Here is a 19,569-nt window from a genome sequence, read left to right on the forward strand (position 1 = left end):
TTAGCCACCGGACTGGTAAAGATTTAAGAGAATTATAATAGCAAGTATGAGTGTGGGTATAAGAAAATGGACATTCTTATTACTGATGATGACATTTTAAACTGGGGTAGCCTTTATGGATATAAGCTTGGCAAAATATGTTTCAGTTTTAAAAGAGCATAGCCTTTGCATTCAGCAATTTCTCCTCTTAAAATTTAACATAGTGAAGGAGATGGAGAAGAGTAAGAGAGCAAAATCAGGATATAAGAAGTTTATTTATAGTTGTAAGAATATAAATCAAATAGCAACAGAAGTTTTATATAATGAGATGCTATATATATATCCTTTAAAATAATGATGTTTATCTATATGTATAGGAACAGTATCCTTGATATATTTTTAAGTAATAAAGGAGAAAAAACAAATGTAAAAGGAAGTGATTTTTATCAGAATATGGATACATAAATGAGATCATATTTTCACAATTATTAAATTGATGGAGTCTTAATTTTCTCCCTTTGAGTTATGTTATCTTGCATCTTATCCTCCCAAGCAGAGTTAGAATTTATCATCTCATGGAAAAGGGGGGCAGGTACTGGACCTTGCAGTAAGAGAGTGAACTTGAAAGTCAAGGAGTTACCAGAGAGGATCTGCTAAATGGATTTTTATTACCTTCTGCCAGTTAAGGACCAACCTAAAAACACCAAGGACAAGAAATAAAACTATAATTCACAGAAGAAAAAGCGTTCATAACTCTACGCCAATCATCACCCCACACACGGCTCACATAGCATAGTGAAGATTGGGCGGGGTACAGTAGAAAGCTGACTGAGGTGGCCTGCATCCAGCATCTGGGACAGAGTACAGTGTTCATCACAACAAGGCATGCATGGCTCACCTGCTTGGAGCAGTACGGATGGGTGCCTGGGCAGGCTCAGGAATGTTTCTGGACTCCTCCTTGCTGCCATAGAGTGGCGGGAGAAGTGGGGTAGGACAAGACAATTTCAGACAAGCTGTCTTGGAAACAAGGCTGTCAGGAGAGTTGACAATGTGAGTGGTGCGTCACGCTGCAGCTGCTAATCTTGGTCTCCTGGAGAGAATTTAAGGCTTTCATCACACAAAGATATCTATGTCACATAGGACTTCATAGTAAGCAAGGGCGGCCTCGGTTAGAGGCCTGGAAGAGTGTGTTGTTGCAAAAGCACTCAAAGACCAAAATTCAACTGCCGTCATCCTTACCCACTGTCCTGATATCACGCCTTCTCCATTATTTACTTAAAGATGTGGTGTGTGTGGGTGCTCAATGTCCAACTCTTTGTAACCCCATGGACTGTAACCCACCAGTCTCTGTCCATGGAGTTTTCCAGGCAAGGATACTGGAGTAGATTGCCATTTCCGTCTCCATGGGATCGTCCCTACCCAGGGATAGAACCTGCATCTCCCACATTGGCAGGTGGATTCTTTATCACTGTATCAGCCAAAACAAAAAGCCACCAGCCTGGAGCTTATGCAAAAATATCAAAAGTAAAAAAGGAGGAAAAGAATGTAAAAACAAATACTAGTTGAGAAACACACACCAGAAAAATTGCTAACAATTCTCCATGAAATGAAATTCAAGATAATGTGATTTCTCAGGGGAAAAAAGTGTTCAAAGAAGAGATACAAGGACTCAAGGAATAAAAGATAAACAGTAAATAGATAAGAAAACTGAGTTGGCAGAGCTTAGAAAGAAATAGAAGAAAATATGTAACCATACAGAAATGAATATTACATTAAAAACAGAAGAAAAGAATTTCTAACATATTTTCAGAGGCATGGAGGATAAAATTAGAAGTGAAATGGAAAATAAAACAGTATTAAAAGATAAGATAGAATGATAAATGTGGAGTAAAAAGAAAGTCCAAAATAAGGATACTTGGTATCTCTGAAGAGAACATGAGAAATGAGACAGGAGAAAAAAAAAAAGAAGAAACCTGTATGCGGTTAGAACTGGACATGGAACAACAAACTGGTTCAAAATTGAAAAAGGAGTACGTTGAGGCTGTATATTGTCACCCTGCTTATTTAACTTATATGCAGAGTACAGCATGAGAAATGCTGGGCTGGATGAATCACAAACTGGAATCTAGATTGCCAGGAGAGATATTAATAACTTCAGATATGCCCATAACACCACCCTAATGGCAGAAAGCAAAGAGGAACTAAAGAGCCTCTTGATGAAGGTGAAAGAGGAGAGTAAAAAAGCTGGCCTAAAACTCAACATTCAAAAAAATAAGATAATGGCAATCAGTTCCATCACTTCGTGGGAAATAGATGGGAAAAAAATGGAAACAGTGACAGACTTTATTTTGAGGGGGTTCTAAAATTACTGCTAATGGTGACTGCAGCCATGAAATTAAAAGACACTCCTTGGAAGAAAATCTATGACAAATCTAGACAGCATATTAAAAAGCAGAGACATTACTTTGCTGACACAGATCTGTATAATCAAAGTGATGGTCTTTCTGGTAGTCATGTACAGATGTGAGAGTTAGACCATAAAGGAGACTGAGCATCGAAGAAGACTCGAGAATTCCTTGGACGGCAAGGAGATCAAACCAGTCAATCCTAAAGGAAATCAACCCTGAATACTCCCTGAAAGGACTGATGCTGAAGCTGAAGCTCCAATACTTTGGCCACCTTATATGAAGAGCCGACTCATTGGAAAAGACCCTGACGCTGGTTAAGATCAAGGGCAGGAGGAGAAGAGGACGACAGAGAATGAGATGGTTGGATGGCATCACCGCCTCAATGGACATGAGTTCAACAAACTCCAGGAGACAGTGAAGGACGGGGAAGCCTGGCATGCTGCAGTCCATGGGGTCACAGAGTCAGACATGACTGAGTGACTGACCAACAATAGTAAAAATAGGACATTTTATTGAAATGAAAGCAGACTTGAATTTACAGACTGAAAGAACACATCATTTCAGGAAAAGCTGATGCTCACTGCTTAGTACTGAAACACATCCAGTGCTTATGGACTTCAAAGATAATGAGAAAATTCTGTAGGCATCTAGACAATGTCGAGTTACCTGTTGAAGGAAAGTTCATTCTGGTATTAGTCTCCCTGGTAGCACTCTCCAGGGCAAGAACATTGTACAGGAACAGATATCAAGTCCTCAGGGAAAGAAAATATGACTCTTTAATTTAAAACCCAGCCAAATTCATAGTCAATTACATAAGCCACAGATAGACATTTTAAATATGCAAAGGAGAGTGTGGGAAACTTAGTTCCCAGAAGCCCTTCCTGAAAAATATGACAGGTTGAAATCAAGCCAAGCAAGCAATGGAGAAGACATAAGCATAGTATTGAGTACCGAATACATAGAGCTAAGACCAAAAAGCTGTGCGTGTATATTACACTTATAGAGGAACATCGTACTTGGAGAATAGACGCCTTTTACATTGAGTGGTATCTAGCCTGCTGTTTGTCTGGGGAGAGATGATACCTCATTGCTCAGATGTTCCTGGTAAACACAATCCTGAGAAATGAACCGGACAGAAAGCAGGACCCTATGGTCTTGGCGTACACAGCCAAGACCGCAGGCAGTGCTATTCCTCTTCCAACAGGTATCTATCTAAATAGCATGGACTATTTTAATTTTAATGTGTCAGAGTTATCAATCTTCCTTTTTCATTTGTGACTTACAGGTTTTGTTTCTTAAATTTTTTTATCTACCTTCATGCTATAATGATGTTCTCTTTAATCTATCTGATATTTATGGGCTTTTATGTCCCTCTAGAATTTATTTTTGTGTATAGTGTAAAGCTGTATAAGTATAACCAGTTGTCTCAGAACCACCCCCGCTTCTGTATCATATCAGGTTTCCACATATAACTGTGTGTGTTTCTGAGCTCACTATTTCATCCCACTGCTCTGTTTGTCTATTTCTGCACCAGTAACACACATTCTCAGTTTCTATAATTTTATCACCCTCTTTGATATTTGATAGAACAAGTCCTCAGTGTTGTTCTTCATTAGAATTGGCTTGCCTATTCTTGACCTGTTGCTCTTTCATGTAAATTTTAAGAGCAGCTTACCCAGTTTCATGAACAACTGTAGATTTTTATTTAAATGGCTTTAATCTATAGATCAGTTTAAGAGATTTCTGCAAATAACAGAATCCACAAGGGAAAATGGTTTGAACAATAAGAACATTTGTATCTTACATGATAAGAAGGTTCTGGGAATGGAGCAGCAGCAGATGATGTAATCAATGACCCAGACTCTGTCCATTTTCCTGTCTTAGTGGTTAGCCTTCCCTGGCTGGCTTCCACCTTCAGGGTCCAGGAACCTGGAACAGATCCAGATAGCGTGTCATCCTATAAATGTATTCCAGGAGAAGAAGGAAAACTTCTTTTTACATATCCTTCTTTTCCTCAAGGAGGAAAGTCTTTTCCAAAAGAATTTTTTCTAGCTGACTTTTCCTCCAGGCCCATAATCAAGAACAAGATCTTCAAATCATTTATATTCTTAGTAGTTTTTGTTATCCATCTATCATTCTCTGATAGAAGTATGTTCAAATCTTCAGTGTAACTGATTTATCACTATCATCTTATCCAGTTCTTTGGGTTGTTGATTCAGTTAGCTATATTAATACTAATTGTTTGTTTTTTCATTTGGGATTAGAGTTCAATTTAATGGGAGGGTGTTTTGTTTATACAGTTGTTTTCTTTCATTCTCTCTTGTACTCTTCCGCCCCTGTCTAATAGTTTGCACAGGTCCTTAGCCCCTAATCAAGAACCAGGTCCTTATTTATATTGGTGGCTTGGATCTCCTGCTGTGTGGTAGTATTACATTACACTAGAAGCAGCATGGTTCAGTCTCTGGGGGTGAAACTAGGCCACCTGTCTCAAGGAGGTACTTTTAGTTCCCAAAGCCCAGTAGTTTCTGGACTTGGAGCACAGTAGGTCTGAATCTTCATGTTTGTGACCTTAGAGATATTTTTTCTGTCTCCTATTCTCCCCTTATCTTTTCTCTGCCTTTAAATTTCTATATGTCTTTCTGACTTTCTGTATTTTATTAATCTTTGCTTTTGGAAGAGAGCAGAATAATCAAAGCTTGAACTTACAGCACCATCCCTACTGGCATTCTATACACTAATTTTACAATCAGAAAAAAATAGTATCATTTTAGGGAAAAAAGAATCTCCTCAGTTTCTATTCTCTGAATATAACTTTTGCTCTTCTCTATTTTATTAGCATCATTCCTGGAAACAAAACCTTCTGATTTTTTTTTTTTTTTTGAGTGTGTGATTTCAATACTCTTAAAGGCTGGTTATTGAGGGGAAGAGGGAGAAAAAAACATTTAAATCTAATGTGTAGAAACTGATTTGTTAAGCTCTTAACTCAGTGTTAAGACTGCATTTGTCCTTTTTAAACTGGGCAGTCAGGTGTAAACTGACCGGTTTACTCAGTGGATGGCAAAAATAGGAACAAGGAATGCCTTATTAGCCCATCTCTCCTGCCAAAGTGAATATTTTACCCTCCTTTGCTTTTCTTTAGTGTTTTAGTCAATCAATCTTAAGTGACTTTGTCAATGGCATTTTCCACTAGGCTGAAAAAAAAAAGATTGTTCCATAGCTAGCTGCTGTCAACATTAGGAACTACTTAGTCCTATGAACTGAATATTCCCTGCTTAATGTTATTCCATTCCATGAACCTGTCTAAGCAATTCCTATCACTTCCCTTGGTTCTTTTCTTTTCAAGCCCATATACTTACTATTATCTCTGTTTCTTGGTGTGCTTAGTCGAGGAAAGCAAGAATGTAGACATTTTAATCTTCTGTCCTGAGGCGCTGTCTCAGCACTGGTGTTTACGTGTGTTCTCATTTCATGGATTATCCTGATGGCTGGCAGCTATTTCGTGTTCAGAACACCATGAAGTACTTTATAGCCGAGCTTATCAGTATGAGGCTGGCTTATTTTCTAAACCATGAAGCACAAGCTCCACTTGTTTTCTAATGTGTTCCTTAACTTCTTGGTTCTTATGTGAATACACATACAATTAAGCCATTGAACTAGGTGGTCTTCCTGAATCCAGCACTTGAGAGGAAGAGATGAAAGTAGTAATGGGCATTTGATAGTTCTGAAACAGCCTCAAAGTGGATGGTAAAAATTGCTTCAGGCTTTCCTTTCTGTTTCACTTTCTTTTCCATTTCCCCATCTTGCTTTCTGTAACTTTCCTTCTCCCTATAAGGAAACCAGCTGAAAGCCTATTTGATTTTTCTTCCAAGTTCTTTTTTTTTAGAGTGCAAAATGAAAGGCATCTAAAAGAATTGTGGTTATTACCCCAACAATCATTGTTTTGTATATATGTACGTATATACATATGTATATACTCACTTCATTAATCATTATTATATTATATTATGTCTTTGTGTATATTGACTCATTTTATTAGCAATTATATGTCAATATATTAACTCAACTCACATTATTAATCATTTATATATGTTAAGCATACATATGTATATATGTATATATGTGTGTATGTGAATAGATATATGTGTATATATATATGTGTGTATATAAGCCAACTCCTGAAGTTTAGTCCCCACTGCCCATCTCTGCCACAAGCTGCCCCAAATATTTGCCACTTCTGAGATTTACTATTTCAGTTAATAGAATCATTATGTAGTAACTGAAACTAGAAACCAGAGTAATCTCTGAGTGTCTCTTACCGTTTACATTCAATTGTCTCAAAGTTCTGTTGCTTCTACATTGAAACATCATTTCTAACCTCTCCTTCCCAGACATTCTACCACTGTCTTTACTCTGACTTTGATAGCCTCTCCTGGAAATTTTCCTGTTCATTTGCTTCTTCACTTGCAGACAGAACACTCTTCGTTTTTATCCGTTCTTAATATGGCTTCTAGTTATATTTCTAAAACATACATCTGCCTCTCTCATGCCTCAAAACATTTGATAATTGTCTGTTGCCTACACAATAAAGTTCAAACTGCTCAAGATTCAAGGTCTAAAACCTCTGCTCCCAACTTAACTTTTGGCTTTCCTTTCTGGTCCTCAGCTTCACCCTATCCTCGTCCCTCCTCCCAGTGGTCAGCTTATGCTTGTATTGCCTCTGTATTTTTGCATATGTTGTTCCTGTGACAGATAAAATGTACCAGACAATTGAGATTATTTCATCTGGGCTGTTGCAATAGGAAGAACATTCATTTATGAGGAATGAGATAAAATTCATTTATCTCAAAAGAAAGGGAGCCTGGGGTCTTTCAGATGCATATAGACAAAGGAGTTAAATGCATCATTTGTGCAGTGTAGAGGCGTCATGAGGAAGGATAGAGACAGGTCTTATTTTGAAATGTTCTAGGGTAGGGTGGTTCTTCAAGGTTAGCCAAATCTTGAAGACAAAGCAGCGGATGTATTTCTTTATCATTATGCCATTTTGGGGGAGCAGGGCTCAGGTAAAGTTCAACATTGTCATTTCTGTACTGACTGTTCTTTGCAAATCCCACTTCCCCCATCTCTTGTTGGTTTTTCTTCCTTTAGCTCAGTGCCTCTGAAGGTTGATCCATATGTACTGAACCACTTGGGCTTTTTCGTCCTCTGACTTTCAGTTGAGTTTGATAAACAGGAGGAATCAACAGAAGATTTAAGAGCTGAAGGAGAGAGCGACTTGAGGTAGTTCTTCTCCTTGTCCTTTCTCTGCTGGTTGTAGAGGTGGTTAGGTTCTTCCAAGGCCCCGCACACCATGGCCCCAGCTCCTTCAGGTCACCAATAACCTTATCCCCTCCCTCCTTCACTCCCTCCTGTGTCTCCTCAGAGCTAGGGGTGTTAATGACTCTCTAACTGTCTAGTCCCAGAGAAACTCACCATTCCTTATTGGTTTCTTTACCTATTCCCTGTATTGAATTAGTTTCAGTTAAAACATTTTGAGTGTCCTCTCTGCTTTCTGGCAAAACCTTGAATGATGAGTCCCTCAACCTGGAAAAGTTGCTCCACTTTTTAGCCTAGAGTACATCTGCTTCCTCTTTAGGACATATTTCACGTGGCAACGTCTCCAGCACCCTCTGCTGTGCACTTGTAGAATTTTGACCATGTATTGTGGTGCGACTATATCTTTGTGAACAGTCTCCCCCTCTGTACTATGTTGTGAGTACAAGGGGAGGACATGATTTCTGCCTGTTGGTATTTTCAGACCCTATCACATTGCCTGGTACCAGAAGTATTTGGTAAGTGTTGATTGGCTGAATAAATGACTAAATTACTTTGTCATCATAATGAGGGATTTATCAAGAAAGATGGCAGTGAACAATCATTTAATTCATTCTTTTGCCCTATATATTAGTCCTCTCGTGGAAAAAAAAAGGAATTAAGAAAACTCAGTTCAGTTCAGTTCAGTCGTTCAGTCACGTCTGACTCTTTGTGGCCCCATGGACTGCAGCACGTCAGATGACCCTGTCCATCATCAACTCCCAAAGTTTACTCAAACTCATGTTCATTGAGTTGGTGATGCCATCCAACCATCTCAGCCCCTGTCATCCCCTTCTCCTCCTGCCTTCAATCTTTCCCAGCATCAAGGTCTATTCAAATGAGTCAGTTCTTTGCATCAGGTGGCCAAAGTATTGGAGTTTCAGTTTTAGCATCAGTCCTTCCAATGAATATTCAGGACTGAGTTCCTTTAGGATGGATCTCCATGCTGTCCAAGGGACTCTCAGGAGTCATCTCCAACACCACAGTTGGAGCATCAATTCTTCAGCGCTCAGCTTTCTTTAGAGTCCAACTTTCACATCCATACATGACTACTGGAAAAGCCATAGCCTTAACTAGATGGACCTTTGTTGGCAAAGTAATGTCTCTGCTTTTCAATATGCTATCTAGGTTGGTCATAACTTTCCTTCCAAGGAGTAAGCGTCTTTTAATTTCATGGCTGCACTCACCATCTGCAGTGATTTTGGAGCCCCCAAAAATAAAGTCATCCACTATTTCCCCATCTATTTGCCATGAAGTGATGGGACCAGATGCCATGATCTTAGTTTTCTGAATGTTGAGTTTTAAGCCAACTTTTTCACTCTCCTCTCACTTTCATCAAGAGGCTCTTTAGTTCTTCTTCACTTTCTGCGATAAGGGTGGTATCATCTGCATATCTGAGGTTATTGATATTTCTCCTGGCAATCTTGATTCCAGCTTGTGCTTCCTCCAGCCCAGCATTTCTCATGATATACCCTGCATATAAGTTAAATAAGCAGGCTGACAATATACAGCCTTGATGTACTCCTTTTCCTATTTGGAACCAGTCTGTTGTTCCATGTACAGTTCTACCTATTGCTTCCTGACCTTCATACAGATTTCTCAGGAGACAGGTCAGGTGGTCTGGTATTCCCACCTCTTTCAGAATTTTCCACAGTTTGTGGTGATCCACACAGTCAAAGGCTTTGGCATAGTCAATGAAACAGAAGTAGATATTTTTCTGAAATTCTCTTGCTTTTTGATGATCCAACAGATGTTGGCAATTTGATCTCTGGTTCCTCTGCCTTTTCTAAATCTAGCTTGAACATCTGGAAGTTCACAGTTCACGTATTGTTGAAGCCTGGCTTGGAGAATTTTGAGCATTACATTGCTAGCGTGTGAGATGAGTGCAAATGTGCGGTAGTTTGAGCATTCTTTGGCATTGCCTTTCTTTGGGATCGGAATGAAAATTTACCTTTTCCAGTCCTGTGGCCACTGCTGGGTTTTCCAAATTTGCTGGCATATTGAGTGGAGCACTTTCACAGCATCATCTTTTAGAATTTGAAATAGATCAACTGGAATTCCATCACCTCCACTAGCCTTGTTCATAGTTATGCTTCCTAAGGCCCACTTGACTTGGCATTCCAGGATGTCTGGCTCTAGGTGAGTGATCACACCATCATGGTTATCTGAGTTATGAAGATCTTTTTTGGATAGTTCTTCTGTGTATGTTTGCCACCTCTTCTTAATACTTTCTGCTTCTCTTAGGTCCATACCTTTTCTGTCTGTTGTTGAGCCCACTTTTACATGAAATGTTCCCTTGGTATCTCTAATTTTCTTGAAGAGATCTCTAGTCTTTCCCATTCTATTGTTTTCCTCTATTTCTTTGCACTGATCACTGAGGAAGGCTTTCTTATCTCTCCTTGCTATTCTTTGGAACTCTGCATTCAAATGGATATATCTTTCCTTTTCTCCATTGCCTTTTGCTTCTCTTCTTTTCACAGCTGTTTGTAAGGCCTCCTCAGACAACCATTTTGCCTTTTTGCATTTCTTTCTCTTGGGCATAGTCTTGATCACTGCCTTCTGTACAATGTCATGAACCTCCATCCATAGTTCTTCAGGCATTCTGTCTAATCTAATCAGATCTAATCCCTTGAATCTATTTCTCACTTCCACTGTATAGTAGTAAGGGATTTGATTTAGGTCATACCTGAATGGTCTAGTGGTTTTTACCTTTCAATTTAAGCCTGAATTTGGCAATAAGGAGTTCATGATCTGAGCCACAGTTAGTTCCCAGTCTTGTTTTTGCTGACTGTATAGAGTTTCTCCATCTTTGGCTCCAAAGAATATAATCAATCTGATTTCAGTGTTGGCCATCTAGTGATGTCCATGTGTAGAGTCTTCTCTTGTGTTGTTGGAGGAGGGTGTTTGCTATTACCAGTGCATTCTCTTGGCAAAACTCTATTAGCTTTTGTCCTGCTTCATTCTGTACTCAAAGGCCAAATTTGCCTGTTACTCCAGGTGTTTCTTGACTTCCTACTTTTGCATTCCAGTCCCCTATAATGGAAAGGACATCTTTTTTGGGTGTTAGTTCTAAAAGGTCTTGTAGGTCTTCATAGAACCGTTCAACTTCAGCATTACTGGTCAGGGCATAGACTTGGATTACCATGATATTGAATGGTTTGCCTTGGAAACGAACAGAGATCATTCTGTCGTTTTTGAGATTGCATCCAAGTACTGCATTTCAGACTCTTTTGTTGACCATAATGGCTACTCCATTTCTTCTAAGGAATTCTTGCCCACAGTAGTAGATATAATGGTCATCTGATTTAATTTCACCCATTCCAGTCCATTTTAGTTTGCTGATTCCTAAAATGTTGATGTTCACTCTTGCCATCTCCTATTTGACCACTTCCAATTTTCCTTGATTCATGAATCTAACATTCCAGGTTCCTATGCAGTATTGCTCTATACAGCATCGGACCTTGCTTCCATCACCAGTCACATCCACAACTGGGTATTGTTTTTTCTTTGGCTCTGTCTCTTCATTATTTCTTAAGTTATTTCTCCACTGATATCCAGTATTGGGCACCTACCTACCTGGGGAGTTCATCTTTCAGTGTCCTATCTTTTTGCCTTTTCATACTGTTTATGGGGTTCTCAAGGCAAGAATACAGAAGTAGTTTGCCATTCTCTTGTCCAGTGGACCACATTTTGTCATACACAGAATACACAGAAGAACTTTACAAAAAAGATATTCACGACCCAGATAATCATAATGGTGTGATCACTGACCTAGAGCCAGACATCCTGGAATGTGAAGTCAAGTGGACCTTAGGAAGCATCACTACAAACAAAGCTAGTGGAGGTGATGGAATTCCAGTTGAGGTATTTCAAATCCTAAAAGATGATACTGTGAAAGTGCCAGCAAATTTGGAAAACTCAGCTATGGCCACAGGACTGGAAAAGGTCAGTTTTCCCCAGGCAAGAACACCGGAGTGGGTTGCCATTTCCCTCTCCAGTGCATGAAAGTGAAAAGTGAAAGTGAAGTCGCTCAGTCGTGTCCGACTCTTAGCAACCCCATGGACTGCAGCCTACCAGGCTCCTCCATCCGTGGAATTCTCCAGGCAAGAGTACTGGAGTGGGATGCCATTGCCTTCTCCGAATCCCTAAGAAAGGCAATGCCAAAGAATGCTCAAACTACTGCACAATTGCACTCATCTCACATGCTAGTAAAGTAGTGCTCAAAATTCTCCAAGCCAGGCTTCAACAATATGTGAACCGTGAACTTCCAGATGTTCAAGCTAGATTTAGGAAAGGCAGAGGAACCAGAGATCAAATTGCCAACATCCGCTAGATCATGGAAAAAGCAAGAGAGTTGCAGAAAAACATCTATTTCTGCTTTATTGACTACGCCAAAGCCTTTGACTGTGTGGATCACCACAAACTGTGGAAAATTCTGAAAGAGATGGGAATACCAGACCACCTGACCTGCCTCTTAAGTAATCTGTATGCAGGTCAGGAAGCAACAGTTAGAACTGGACATGGAACAACAGACTGGTTCCAAATAGGAAAAGGAAGTACATCAAGGCTATATATTGTCACCCTGCTTATTTAACTTGTATGCATAGTACATCATGAGAAATGCTGGTCTGGAAGAAGCAGTAGCTGGAATCAAGATTGCTGGGAGAAATATCAATAACCTCAGATATGCAGATGACACCACCTTTATGGCAGAAAGTGAAGAAGAACTAAAGAGCCTTTTGATGAAAGTGAAAGAGGAGAGTGAAAACGTTGGCTTAAAGCTCAACATTCAGAAAACAAAGATCATGGCATCCGATTCCATCGCTTCATGGCAAATAGATGGGAAAACAGTGGCTGAATTTATTTTTCGGGGCTCCAAAATCACTGTAGATGGTGACTGCAGCCATGTAATTAAAAGATGCTTGCTCCTTGGAAAAAAAGTTATGACCAACCTAGACAGCATATTAAAAAGCAGAAACATTACTTTGCCAACAAATGTCCATCTAGTCAAGGCTATGGTTTTCCAGTAGTTTGTATGAATGTGTGAGTTGGACTATAAAGAAAGCTGAGTGCTGAAGAATTGATGCTTTTGAATTGTGGTGTTGGAGAAGACTCTTGAGAGTCCCTTGGGCTGCAAAATTCCTTGGACTAATTTCTTGAATATTCATTGGAAGGACTGATGTTGAAACTGAAACTCCAATACTTTGGCCACCTGATGCGAAGAACTGACTCTTTTGAAAAGACCCTAATGATGGAAAGATTGAAGGCAGGAGGAAAAGGAGACAACAGAGGATGAGATGGTTGGATGGCATCACTGACTTAATGGACATGAGTTTGAGTAAACTCTGGCAGTTGGTGATGGACAGGGAGGCCTGGCATGCTACAGTCCATGGGGTGCAAACAGTCGGACATGACTGAGTGACTGAAGTGAACTGAATTTTTCGTGGGTTTCTCAAGGCAAGGATACTGAAGTGGTTTGCCATTCTCTTCTCCAGTGGACCATGTTTTGTCAGAATTCTCCACCATCACCCATCCATCTTGGGAGGCCCTACAGTGCATGGCTCACAGTTTCTTTGAGTTAGACAAAGCTGTGGTCCATGTGATCAGATTGGTTGCTGCTGCTAAGTCACTTCAGTCGTGTCCGACTCTGTGCGACCCCATAGACGGCAGCCAACCAGGCTTCCCTGTCCCTGGGATTCTCCAGGCAAGAACACTGGAGTGGGTTGCCATTTCCTTCTCCAATGCGTGAGAGTGAAAAGTGAAAGTGAAGTCGCTCAGTCGTGTCCAACTCTGTGGGACCCCATGGACTGCCGCCTACCAGGCTCCTCCATCCATGGGATTTTCCAGGCAAGAGTACTGGAGTGGGGTGCCATGATCAGATTGGTTAGTTTTCTGTGAATGTGGTTTTCAGTCTGTCTGCCCTCTTATGGAAATAGATAAGAGGCTTATGCAAGCTTCCTGAAGGGAGAGAATGACTGAAGGGGAAACTGGGTCTTGTTCTGATGGGCGGGGCCATGCTCAGTAAATCTTTAATCCAATTTTCTGTTGAAGGGCAGTGCTGTGCTCCCTCCCTGTTATTTGAGCTGAGGCCAACCTATGGTGCAGGTAATGAAGATAATGGGGACCTCCTTTAAAAGGTCCCATGCACACCCTGCTACACTCAGTACCCCCAACCCTGCAGCAGGCCACCACCGACCCACACCTCCACCAGACTCCTGGACACTCATGGGCAAGTCTGGGTCAGTCTCTTGTGGGGTCACTTCTCCTTTCTCCTGGGTCCTGCACACAAGGTTCTGTTTGTGCTCTCCAAGAGTCTGTTTCCCCAGTCCTGTGTAAGCTCTAGCAGCTCTATGGTGGGTTAATGGTGACCTAGTCCAAGAGGGCTTATGGCATATCCAGGTCTACTGCACCCAGAGCCCCTTCCCCCGCAGCAGTGCATGGCTGACCTGTCCCTCCTCAGGAGACACCCAAACAGTTCTGTCTCAGTCGCCATGGGGTCTCTGGGTCCTGGTGTGCACAAAGTATGTTGGAGCCCTCTGAGCATCTCTGGAGGGTATGGGGTTTGATTTAAGAAACGTATAACCCCCAAAATGGTGATTACTTATTAGATCACTTGTATTTTCTTTTTGGTAGCAGAAATATCTATTTGAGCATAGCATTTTTTCAAAGTTGTTTTTAAATTAAAAAACAAAGAAAACAGAGAAATCAGGCCAACTAGTGCTTGATAAATATGCAAATCAAAAAGACTTTCATCCATGGAGCTTTTCCAAAGAACAGTCAGAGATGCTTGGGGATATTTTGTTTACTTCCCTATGGCAAGTGTACTGCCTTCCCCAGGGGGGTGTAATGCCTAGGGCTGATCAACAGCCAGAGGAACTTGGAACTGTTTGTTCAGTTTCATTGACCTATAAGCCGCTTCTGATGTTTCTCTTGTAAGATTCCCTTTTTACTTAGTGTATGTGTGCATTTATATATTTATTTAATCTGCATTCATTTAGTGCATCTATAATGAAAATCAAAGTTGGAATTAGAGAATAGATTTTTAAAATTTAGAAACTAAGAACCATTCAATTGTCCAAGTCAAGAATAAAACATGTACTTTATTCTCATTTGTTTGTGCTTTCATCTATTTTTTATTGGTCATAACCTCCGTGGTGACACTACATATCCCATTAGATTGCATCAGAAATTTTTAGCTGTTTTTGCTGTTTCAGTTTTTTAACCCAGGTGTCTGACTGTAAATAATTTTCAACTTGGGCACATTATATTTTTAACAAATTCCTCTTAAAAATATAAGTTGTTTGAGCCATGGCTGCCTAGAGTTTTGCTTTTCAAACAAAGATATTTTGGAAAATGAAAGGGGCTACTTTTAATAATTGTCCCATGACAACAAGTTCAATTAGAGTGGGATGGTTCCATGACAACTGGGACATATGTGTGTCCTCAGTTATACACCCCAACACTCATCCTGGTGCCTAAAAATTCTATCATTACAGTGTTGTTTCAAATGAAAAGATGTTGACTCCAGGAATCCTCCTTCTGAACTATAGATAAATTACATGGGACCACAGATACATTAATCTATCATTAGCCATTAACAGCTTGGCAGAAAATGACTAGCTGACTTGTTTCAGAGATCACTCTGGACCAGAAATTAGCAATTTTTTTTTCTGTAAAGAGCCAGCTGGTAAATATTGTCGACTTTGTGGCCCGTGGGGTCTCTGCTCAACCCTACTGTCATAGCGAAAAGCAGCCATAGGTAGTATTTAAATTAATGGGTGGGATCTGTTAAAATAAAACTCTATTTTTAAAAACAGATAGGGGCCAGACTTGGCTTACAGTGTTTTTTTGCCTACTGCAGCTCTGGAGGAATGGGAAGCAAGCAGGTGAGTTTATAGTTACATAAAACTGTATATATACAGAACTATAAAACTTCTTTGCCATTTATCTTGCTGTCCTCAAAGCCAAGGCCCATGTGTATGTAGCCTTAAGGGCTCAATATTCTGGTAACTTTAAGATTATAAGCTTAATCTCAGATTGCCCTAAATTCAGAAAATCTGTAAGGGAATTCCACTGGCAATCTTGTGTTCTTGAATATGTGATTTAGACTAAGATTTCTGTGACAATCTTAAGATTTACTCCAGAATGTTTTTGAAGCCCTTCGTGGTTTGATGGTTTGGAACCTGACTAACTTTATGCACCTTATAGATGGTGTTTTGCCACATCCTTGATCATATGTGGCTGACAGTCAACAGTGGGTTTGTCTTCAAAGTTTCATTGCTCTGCTTATATTTTATTACTCTCTTGATGAAACTCAAGCCTTCTCTTTTATTCTTGCATTGTTTGCTATCAGCTAATTGTTGTATTTTTCTTACCCACTATTTCAGATTCCCATCTATGCCTCTGAAAAATATACTCTTTAACACAAATTATTGGGGGTTCCCAGTTGGCTCAGTGGTAAAGAATCTGCCTGCCAATGCACAAGAGACTCAGGTTCGATCCCTGGGGTCAGAAGATTCCCTGGAGTAGGACTTGGCAACCAGCTCCAATACTCTTGCCTGTAAAATTCCATAGACAGAGGAGCCTGGTGGGCTACAGTCCGTGGGGTGGCAGAGTCGGTGGACTGAGCATGCACACACACAATGGCCCATAATAGCTTTGTTCAACTGTAATTAATTTTACATAAGCGAATTTATGTTATATCATGTGTAAAAGTGTTTTTATATACTTCATACATTTTCTAAGTATGTAAGTACTTCATCTCCTTTTGGCTTATGCTGCTGCTGCTGCTAAGTCGCTTCAGTCATATCCGACTCTGTGCGACCCCATAGACGGCAGCCCACCAGGCTCCCCCATCCCTGGGATTCTCCAGGCAAGAACACTGGAGTGGGTTGCCATTTCCTTCTCCAATGCATGAAAGTGAAAAGTGAAAGTGAAGGCGCTCAGTCGTGTCCGACTCTTGGCGACCCCATGGACTGCAGCCCACCAGGCTCCTCCATCCATGGGATTTTCCAGGCAAGAGTGCTGGAGTGGGGTGCCATTGCCTTCTCCATTTTTGCTTATAATTTTACTCAATTAACTGCCAAAAGCATTTAAGGCAACCTTCAGCAAAAATACAAAAATTCATAGTGAACAAATATTTTCTGAGTGCTTACTGTATGCCAAACACATACCAGAATGAAAGGCAAACTTTCAAATCAAAAGGAAGAAAGAGAAAGTAGATGTAAGTAAAATGAAACCAAATCAACAAACTGAAAACCAAATTATGCTGCAAGAAATTATATAACTTTGAACCTAGGGATTTTTTCTGAGCTTCTCAAAAGCCAAAGTAAACAGTAAAAATGAATAGATTTTATAATTCCTTTGGCTTAGTAAAAGGAACACATCAAGAAATTTTCCTCTGCTGTTTTTCAGAATTAGGTTTCAGAGTGTCTGATCCCGATTCACCAGTGTGAGTTCTGAAAACATTTGCTTTCTCTATCTTACAGTCTAATTTTCACTCTTAAGTTTAATTTTTTTTTCCCCTTTAAAATATTAATTCTCAGGAATTCCCTGGCTGTCCAGTGGTCAGAGCTGCACGCTGTCGTTGCTGAGGGTTGTGGTTCCATCCCTGATCGGGAAACGAAGATCCCATAAGCCATATGGCACAGCCAGATGTTTTTAAGAAATTAGTTCTTTTAAGTTTAAAGACCTTATTTTGTATCTCTCTATCTTTGCTATGATACACACTGGACGATCAATATTTAGCCAAAGATGCATCAAAATTAGTATTATCCTCATTTTTCTTCTAAAGACATGGTAACCTAAAATTATAAAAGATGTGAAGTTAGGGAACATAATCTATAATACTGCCCTCACTTCTGATACCAATTACAAGCTCAGGAATTCTCAAGACCATGCTCAAACTCCATAATTTGCTAGAAGGGCTCACAGAATTCACTGGAAGCTGTTACACATATGGTCATGGTTTATTATGAGGAAAAAAATACAAATTGAAGTCAACCAAGGGAGAGACGCATAGGCAGAGCCCAGAAAAGTCCAAAAGTGGTGCTTGTCATCTCTCCGTGGAGTCATGGAGAACATTAACTTCTCCCAGCAGTGATGTGAGACAACATGCATGAAATATTGCCAGCCAGGGAAGGTCACTTGAGCCTTGGCATCCAGAGTCTTAGCTGGGGCTTGGTCACTAAAACCTATTTGGCCACCCAAATGGCTGCCCTCTGTCTCCATGCCCTCTGGAGGTCAACTGACATCATGTGACCCAAAGCCTTCACCCTAAATCACATTGTTGATGTGGCTCAAAGCCACTATGCTAAGTTAGCTTGTTATTGTCTGGCTGGCCCAGGGCACCCAGGTAAACAAAGACACTTGGAGATTCCAAGGACTTAGAGGTTACCTCCCAGGAGACAAGAGCAAAGACCAGACCTTTCTTTGGGTAAGCTTACTTCTTTCCTACACACAAGGTCAACACCATGGTTAATGAATCCAATATCTGATATTGACCAGGACACCATGGGCTGGTTTATTGGGGAACACAACGGGTACTTTCCATGACATAGAGTGCTGAAGTTGAAATAAGCATACTCCTTGACTTTGCCTTTACTCTTTAAACATGAATTTAGAAAATAAAAATTAAAAGAAAAGAAAAGAAAAGAAAACCCCAAAATAAAATAAAATAATTGACCCTGTTTTTCTTTTGAGCATGTGATTTATGTTAGAATAAAAAGTTCAAGCATCTTAGAAAAAAATTATGTCTTCCTTTTGGTAGTTTTAAAAAGCCCTCTTTTACATTTAAAGAGTTCTTACATTTCACTGAGGTCCTTGTTTATCTTATCCATTCTCTTTATGATTCTAAAGCTATAAGTTATATAGCTTTAAGATTTCAGGATTTCTTGTTACATTTCTTGTAAGCTTCTACCCCTCAGAGGGTTTTTTTTTTTAAAAGATCTTTATTCTTTTTTAATCTCTGGACATTTTTCAGGTTTGTTTCTTGAGGTATAGAAAGCAGAAGTTCACTTTTTATTCCAGGGAGCACTAATTTTGATGATCAAGGGCAAATTTAGCTCCCTCTGTAAAGTAAGCTCCACGCAGGCAGGACTTTTTTTTTTCTTTTACTTTCACATGTGTAGCCCTGGTGCCTGTTTCACTACTTGACAAATGCACTCAGTACATATCTGTTGTGTCAAATAACAGTTTTCAAAAAGCTGAAAACCTAATCCTTGCAAAAAGCTAAAACAAGCATGTATCAAAGATGTAGTTAACTCAGTAATGAGAGAAGTCAACAAGATAGTGGTCAGTTCTAAAATAGGCACTGCAAGAATGCAGGCATAAGATTGCGATGCGTGGTTGCTTTCTAAGTTGCTTCAGTCGTGTCTGACTGTTTGTGACCCGCCAAGCTCCTCTGTCCATGGGATTCTCCAGGCAAGAATACTGGGGTGGGTTGCCACGCCCTCCTCTGGGGGATTTTCCTGATCCAGGGATCAAACCCACATCTATTACTTCTCCTGCATTGGCAGGCAGGTTCTTTACCACCTGTATCTTCCAGGGCTTTCCCTGGTGGTTCAGATGGTAAAGAATCTGCCTGTAATACAGGAGACCAGAGTTCAATTCCTAGATCAGGAAGATCCCCTGGACGAGGGAATGGTTATACACTCTCCAGTATTCTTGCCTGAAGAATCCCATGGATAGAGGAGCCTGGCGGACTATAGTCCACGGGGTTGCAAAGAGTCAGACATAACTAACACTTTCACTGTCTTCCAGGACAATAAAATTTTAAATTATGGGCTTATCTTTTCTTCTGCACAGAAGCCATTCCCATTTCTACTTGAATAGA

General features: G+C 40.1%; 1 protein-coding gene across 1 annotated transcript in view; it reads left to right on the forward strand.

Annotated features, from left to right (window-relative positions):
- The window catches only part of PDE11A (phosphodiesterase 11A), a 419,647-nt gene that overhangs the window by 165,593 nt on the left and 234,485 nt on the right, over positions 1–19,569 (forward strand). The gene's annotated exons all lie outside the window — the stretch shown is intronic.

This window comes from Bubalus kerabau, chromosome 3, assembly GCF_029407905.1.
Source record: "Bubalus kerabau isolate K-KA32 ecotype Philippines breed swamp buffalo chromosome 3, PCC_UOA_SB_1v2, whole genome shotgun sequence".
Lineage (NCBI taxonomy): Eukaryota > Metazoa > Chordata > Mammalia > Artiodactyla > Bovidae > Bubalus > Bubalus kerabau.